The 8,608-nt window shown below is 31.2% G+C and overlaps 1 non-coding gene across 1 annotated transcript; it reads right to left on the bottom strand.

The window, feature by feature from the left end:
* Positions 1–865: 865 nt before the first annotated feature.
* LOC146923237 (small nucleolar RNA snoR83) lies at positions 866–1,004 on the bottom strand. The gene has a single exon (XR_015013112.1). It is a non-coding gene; the product is annotated as a small nucleolar RNA snoR83 (small nucleolar RNA).
* Positions 1,005–8,608: the final 7,604 nt, after the last annotated feature.

Raw genomic sequence — 8,608 nt, 5'->3', positions numbered from 1 at the left:
ACGACACAAACTTGGAGCACCGCACCATATTACCAATCACTAACAATTTAAAGAGTGAATACAGTGAATCAGATCAGCCGCATATTTGTTAACATTAACCTCTCATTCCAGTCACTATTCCTACTAATTCCAGTTGTATCATAAACCTCTAAAACAATCAGATATTAAGTCACACTAATACAAACTGGATTATTGGAGATTAATATAAGCTTCAATTGTTTTTACAATGTTAAAGTCAACAATGCCAATTCCAAATTTTTGGGTCAGACCAATACCATAAGCAAGCATTGTTCATGTAGTAACTTAGGTTACCAAACACGATCAAGTATGTGTTCGTTGTAAGGCTAATTAGTTAAATTTTATAACCAAATTAATTTAACTTTGACTTTTTTATTTATTGCTAAACTTAAGACCGTAGTGTGGCCACTATATAAATAAACTCCATACATAAAGCTTCTCTGTGTGTGACGAGAGAACAAAAATTTACAATATAGAAACACAAGGAACAATCAATTTGTAGAGATCAGTTATCCCCACGGAAATGCCATAAACCTTCCCAAAAACCTAAATTAAGTTAAACCAAAAAGATTTATGGCATTTCAACGGGGAAAAACTGACCTCAAAAAATTGAAACATTGATTGAGTGATAAAACAGCTAATCTCAATCCAATTGATACAACTTGTCGATTTGAAGAGGCAGCCCATTCTCCTAGTTAACAAACTATACGATCCAATTCAGTTTCATTGAACAGAATAAGTAAACATATCATTGAAAACAAATACAATATTGAAAAGAATGAAACCAAAAGGAAAACATAAACATGCAAATAATACAAAACGAAGTCTCTTTTCATCACTTAGAAATGAGTGTGCGGTAAAGTTACTAGTAAACACCTTGATGTAAAATCAAATAAAGGCATTTATCAGCGAAACTTCCAACACTTAATGTTGGCCTTCCATGAATCAGTGTAATCACTTGAAAAATATTCAATCTTAACTGGGATTATGAAGGCCAAAAATAAATAAAAACCATAGCAGGCAAACAAGAAATAATTGAATAATTTTTAAAATGTAGCTATAAATAATTCAATGTGACAGTGTAATGAGAAGTTTGTATACATCATCAGAAAGGATAATTCAAAAGTATAACAAGTTCACAATGATCCAAGATACTTTCTATGTCGATGGAAGCCCTATTTATAGCCTATAACCTTAAACAAGGCATTGAACTATCATTACATGGCAATAATGGGCAGAAACCAAAGGTTTTGTAACTGCAAAATAGGCCTGAAAGGTACACACGGTCGTGCCTAAGAGGCACATGACTGTGCGTCATATAAAAACGCACAGGAGTTGAAACTAGAAGGGGGCGCACGATCGTGCGTGCGATGCGCATGGTCCGTGCGTGGCTCTCGTAATTGGCTGGCACGACTTGAGTAGAAGGGGGCACGGTCAGTGCAATGGGAGGCACGATCGTGCACGATGAATTTTCACCGGAACTTGGTTTTTCAGCATTTTCTTTGGCTTCTAACACTTGACTTGGTCCTCAATCATTGTTTTTTCATTATTTTGACCTGAAATTAAAACACACTATTTGAAGTAAACTAGTTTTATAAAATATAAAAAACACACAAATTTTAAGTGAAATTATCAATTAAACACCACATAAACTATGTCAAATTATGGCTTATCAATTTTGAAGGTGCCACATCAAAATATATTTGATATGGCAATAGAAGAGCTGAGTAGTTGGGGGGTTGTTTTAATAAATTAAATTTAAATAGATAGATAGATAAGTTGTACTAAGAATTTGAAAATTGGAAATACTAGAATTTACCCGAGAAAGGGAATGTAAATTAGAACTAAGATTTTCTAATTCATCCACCTCCGACTCTAACAACACGGCCTCCTCCCCTCTACAATCTAAAGATAAATCATTATAAATTAGGCCAAATACCTCCCTGGGTCCTTTAAGTTTCACGTTTGTAACAGATAGGTCCTTTAAGTTTCAAAGGTTACAGATAGGTCCTTTAAGTTTCTAAAGTTTCAGATAGGTCCTTTAAGTTTCGAGTTTGTTTCAAATAGATCCTTTCTATCAACCTCCGTTAAGGACCTATCTGAAACTTTAGAAACTTAAAGGACCTATCTGTAACCTTTGAAACTTAAAGGACCTATCTGTAACATTTGAAACTTAAAGGACCTATCTGTTACAAACGTGAAACTTAAAGGACCCAGGGAGATATTTGGCCTATAAATTATGTTAGAGTTAGAAATTACATACCCAGCCAGCCTTAACTCCAAGCCTGAGAAGTATCTTCAAAAACTCCAGCACCATTTGACGCAGTAGTGTGTCCATTCTGAACAGGATCAGCTGATGTTACAAGAAAACTAAACAATATATATACACATGAAGGAACTTAATTCTTGTCCTTCGTTTAACACTTGTTACAGAGTTTGAAAACAATGAAAAGAAACTTAATTCTTGTTGCCATTTATGCTCTCTAACAAAAGTTGAAAAGAATTAGGGATGGAGGGACAAACAAAATGCCTTTTTTTGGCAATAATTAGGGATATGGAGGGAGTATCCCTTTATTTATAAGAGGTGTATATAATAACTTATATTTATCAGGAAAACTTTATAATCTCATATTTCTCAGGAAAAACTTTATATCATTTAGATTCAACAAAGTTTTCCCGAGCAAAATATGACATGTCTCAATTCTCAAACTAGTAGGTGTAGAAGGCTAAATATAGGGGTGTGGGATAAATTCTTCACATGGTTGTATTAGTACCCACTTGTCCTTTATTTTTCGGCCCAATTGTAACTTTCTTTAAGAATTATGGGCTTGTTCATTGTCCGTTGAATATACTTTGCTCCTGGAAAATTGCTCTTTAGGCACCTATGAATTGTTCATAGACACCTCGAACTATAGAAAATACCCTTAACAATAATTAATTATCATTCGGTGATTAAAGATGGTTAATTACTGTTTCAGGAACATAAGTTATTTACAGAGAAAAACACAATGTGCCGAACTAGACTGCACAACTACGACACAAAATGACTGTTTAGACACACTCGTCAGTCAAAACACCATTCAAAAAACAATAATTTTTCCAGCAACAATTACCACTAATAATTCAACAATATATTATCATTCATAATTCAATAATATTACATCAATTCAACATCACATTGACTATACATAAACAATTGAAATTCAGCATTATAGAAATTGACAACGTTAAATAATACTAAATCAAATAACTGAAAACTCCACAACTTGACAAAAAGTCTCTACAAACTATTTGTACACTTGTAGTTCGAAGGAAGCCAAAGACAGAACTTATTATCTTCAACCATCCAGAAAAATGTCATCATCTTTAAGCATCTCAAGATGATCATCAATAGTTCCTTCGTCGTTATCATCCCCCCAAATTTATGAGTGGTACATGTACATTGACATGACACACGATTTGATTTTCACCAACATAAACAAAACATTGGTTAAGTTGTGTCTTCAACTCATCCAACTTCAATTTGTCGGTAGCGGTTAAAAATCTTAATTGTTTTCTTGAAAACTTCATATCAAACATGACCTTCCACTTTCCTATCCTGAGACATGATTCACTTGAAAGAGGTAGATACAAAAGAAAATATCATAATATATGTGTAATGATTATAGTTATTTTGGTCCCTAAATATGTAATGATTAGTCACAATAGTTCTTCAATGTATCTAAATTCTAAAATAGTCTCTGATTGTGCACTATATTGATCAAAATAGTCTCTGACGTTAAAATAAACTTTAAATGCTCATAATAACTCTTTACATAAAAGGGACTAAAATTATAGTAGTAAGTACTTATAAAGACTGATATGACAATAAGTATATTGAAGGACTAATATGACAACATTAATGAAACATTTTAACATGAATTATTTTGACTAATGAAGTGTACAATCAGAGACTATTTCAAAATTTTAATACATTGAGGGGCTATTATGACTACTCATTATACAGTGACCAAACTAGCTATTACCCAATAAATAAATAAGAGTGCTAACTAACAACTCTCTTGCCATCCTTCAAAAACAAAACAAAAAAACTCTCTTGCCACGTTTTTTTTGTTGCTAAAACTCTCTTTCCACACTATCATCTATCTCGTTAAATTGTCCCTGCCTATTGATTCAGTATTTTTTTTTTTTTTGAGGGATATTGATTCAATAATATCACCCGAATGACACCAATTTCTTCAATTGAAGCATAGATAAGGTGGTCCATTATCTACTTTTAAACCCCTAAAATGCAAAAATTAAGTTCAACTTTTTTAACAAGTAAGTTGAACATGAACCAAAAACCAAACCATATTCAATCCTTCAAAATACATGTCACTCTCACTAACCTGTCTTGTTATAATTACATACGCAACTTCGTGTCGCCGCACACTAAATTATTCGATTGATGTCACTCTTCTGCTTTCATTTTCAAAGCCAGCATGATTCATTTTGGATCTTAGTCACCCCACGTTAGCGGTGCTATTTTGTTTAGTTATTATATATTATGTATCTAATTATGGTTGTGACGATATTCTCAAAGAAAAATCATACAAAGATAAAGTGGGGGAAAAGAAGGTTTTGTTTTATTGTTTTCCTATGGTTGATTATTAAAATGTATCTTTGTTAATTGCTTTTGTTGTTGTCTATACCTACAACGTTTTCATGTCCCCCACATTTGATGTCATCCACTGCGGAAAACATTAATTGTGGAAAATGAATATGATAAAATGAAAAATGTTAAGAAGTTGTTCATATTACTTGTTAAAGTATCAAATATAATAAAAGTATTTTAGAATATGTGTAATCAAAATTTTAAAAGTGTGAAAAAGTTTTCTAACAAATATTTCGAAGACATTAGTTAACATCATCCATTAAAGTCATAATTACCAACAAAATACGAGTTTAGCGTAGGATGTCAGACTCTGGGAATATAACAAATTATAAGGTTTAAGTTTTCAAGAGATATATTCACATTTAGTGTCCGATGATATCTCATGTAGAATCATAAAAGACATTCATGAATTGATTGAATGTTTTCTATATGTAGAAAAAAAAATTGAATTACATCATCGATCTATATAAAGAATATAGTCATAGTTTTATCCGTTTATTCTTGACATGTTCTATTTGACAACAAATTGCTGTCGTTGTTCTTTTACTTCTAGTATCACGTATGCTTTCAATTAAAATTTGGCAACTTGAATTCCTCTCTCTTTTCTACAATTTTGATTCTTGACTTATTGCCTATTGGGGTGTGTTTGAAGTAAATAGGTTGGTTTATTTAAATTCTTATTCAACAGGTTATTGTAAGGATCAATCATATCAAAGTCTAACTACTCATATGAAAACTTTTATATATGACCTCATCCGAAGACTTTTATAAGAAAATCTGTTATAACTAAGTGTGAGTTTCGATTCAACTTTTTTCTTATACTTGTTGAGACGGGATGAGGGTGTTGTTATCCCGCCCCTCCTTAAACACAAGGCCTCCTTGTTAGCACAATTTTTTTTAAATATTCATTCATTCATTCAATTTTTCCTTAAAAATAAAATAAAATTCATTCATTCAATTCAATTGACTTTATATTTTTACATATTTTAAATTTTAATCTCTTATCAATAGAAAATACTATATTATTCTATTATTGTCTAACAGTTATAGATAAAATTCACTACTCTAAAGTCCTAATGCTGCTATCTAAGGAATCTTTTATTTTTTAGGTACAATCTAAGGTATCTTTTTAAACTTTTTTTTAAGGAAAGGTATTTTTTTATACTTTTTTTTTACTAAATCTTTTTTAAACATAATAAGCCATAAATTTCCTCTGCCTATAATTTATAACATATGTTCATTAAATAAATAAATAAATATGAACCGTCTTCATTGGATTAGGTCAATCCTAGAAATTCCTGCAGTAAAACCCTAACTCGTTCTCGCAAGATAATTCTCTTATTTACTATATCTTTATATACTCTTTTTAATAACAGAGTTGACATGCATACAAATTACATGCCCAAAAAAATGCATACACAACAAAGATGCAAGGAATTCCATCTACATTAGGGTCTGTTTGGATGATCAAAGAAAGTGAAAGGAAAGAAAGAGTGAGGAAAGATTATATGAGGATAGAAAAAGAATAGAAAGTGAGAGGATTGTTTTGGTTGTTTGGTTTAAAAAAAAGTGGAATAGAAAGTGAAAGGAAAGAGTGATGTGTATATATGTAAAAAGACAATTACATCCTTAAAAAGTTTTGGCTACATATGTCATTTTAAATTAAATATTGTAAAAAGACAATGCTATTTTGGACATTTCCCATAAAGTTGGTGCATTCCTCTTTGTTTCCGTCCTCATGGCTGTGGAAAGTTTTTGAGCGTGGGTCCCACCTCAAAACTTTCTTTCCTTACCCTTTCTTTGTCCTGCCAAACAGTGGAAAAGTACTGTAGCCCCTCACTTTCTTTCCCTATCCTTTCTTTCCCTTATCTTTCCATGGATCCAAACATACCCTAACACTCCAAATACTAACATATCAGTTCTCTCGAGCAAACCAAAATTTTATACTAATTATAAATAAGAAAAAGAGAATACAAAAGGCATAGCATAGCGACATGAAAATACTTAGGTGACTTTGAGTTTTAATGACTTTGATGTATTTTGATGAGAGAAAATGATAAATAAATGATTAAAATAAATTATTTTGATGAGAATTGGTGATTTTAGTTAGGAGAAAGATAAAGACAATCAAAAAAACTCAAAGTTACTCAAGTGGAACATGGGCAAATTGTGATGTCCTAAAATTGCTGGTAGGACTAATTAAGATTCCCACAAACCAGCGAACAATTCTTCTATAAACACAATCCCAAATAAAAAACATTTAGACACACTCACATCAAATAAAAAAACTAAAATAATTTCATCACATCAATCAACATCATCTAATTTTATTCTCTTTTAATTTTTCATTTGATATAATTCTGCTCAAATATTCTTTAGTTGGCGTTGTGCCCATAAAAAGTTTTCTCCAAAAGAAACATAGTTTGTTAGGGAACAACTTATTTCTAAACACTCAATTATTTCGACTTAATTTTTTTTTAAATGACTAAATGTATCCCTTGATAACTCTATATCACACATTTTAAAAATAATTTATTTCTTTAATCATAATTATCCCACTTATGATATTTCTTTCTTTTAATTGTGGGGTTTGCACCCACGAGATGACAAAGAAGACACTTCTATAAGGTTTGGTGACTTGTCTTACATAAGCACAATATTCCAATAAAAAATATTTAGGCATATACATAAATGAAAGAAATAATAATTAAAAGAGACATAGTATATAGTCACATAATTTTATATTATTCAATCATTTTTTTCTTTTAACTTTTTTATTTGTTTATGTGCGTAAATATTTTTTATTTAGGGTTGTGTCAAATAATAATTTCTCCTATTGGTCACTTCCTCTCTCTCTTTTTCCATCATCACAAATGATGTAATGAATTAGTGAGTTTGATCCCTTTTAATTACCTAAAACAACCTCATAGAAAACACTTTAAGAATAACTACCATTATATCACTAACAATGGTGGACATGGATCCTCTCCGGTGAATGAAAGGTATAGTGGAATCTCATAAAAGACCAATTGAAAGATTAAGATTTACATCGGACATCCTCTGTGTAGACTCAATAGCTAACACGTAAGGGTGTCATATGAGAGATGTAATACATATTGGTCTCACCATTTTATGCAAGATTTATTTATGAAGTGCGAGATCCACATAGATTTCATTCAATAAAAGAAAAAGTTTTACAGAGTGTTAAAAAGTTAGTGTTCATAACACTTCTTTATATCATGTATAGTGTATACATTCGTTGATTGTAAATTTGAATTGATTTATGAACGTGTTAATAGATTTTGTATTTTTTAACTTGTGCCTTAACTTTATAGAGCACAAGTTAGGGTGACCTTTAATTTATTTATTATGAAACATTTGTCAAGAATATAATCTTTTTCGAGTAAACCACCAAATTGGTCCTTGTCTTTGTACCGAATTCTCAAATTGGTCCTTGACTGTATTAATAACTCAAAATGGTCTTTGTCTTTGTCAAAACGTTCTTAGATTGGTCCCTGACACTATCACTTGTTTTGCATTTTAAGTCATTCACGTACCAAATAAGATCCAAAAGGCATTATGTCATTAACCACTAAATAATATCCAAAAGACATTGAGCTATTAACACTCAAAATACAAAACAACTAATAGAGTCAGAGACCGATTTGAGAAACATTTGACAAAGACATGAACCATTTTGAGATATTAATAGAGTCAGGACCAAATTGAGAATTTGATACAAAGACAGGGACCAATTTGATTATTTACTCAATCTTTTTCTCTCCATCGATCTATGATTGAAAATCTACTTTACTTCACAAATTCAAATTGTAGCATTCAGTTGAAGTTTTGCAACAAGGTTCCTCACCGTTTTCTATATTTTTGAGATTGTGATTTGTGAACCTAAATCCCATCACTGTTCACTGCCATATAGGG

Source organism: Medicago sativa, chromosome 5 (genome assembly GCF_051527215.1).
Source record: "Medicago sativa cultivar Bolivia chromosome 5, Bolivia_mono, whole genome shotgun sequence".
In the NCBI taxonomy this organism is placed as follows: Eukaryota; Viridiplantae; Streptophyta; class Magnoliopsida; order Fabales; family Fabaceae; genus Medicago; species Medicago sativa.
This window is presented reverse-complemented; position numbering and strand designations above follow the sequence as displayed.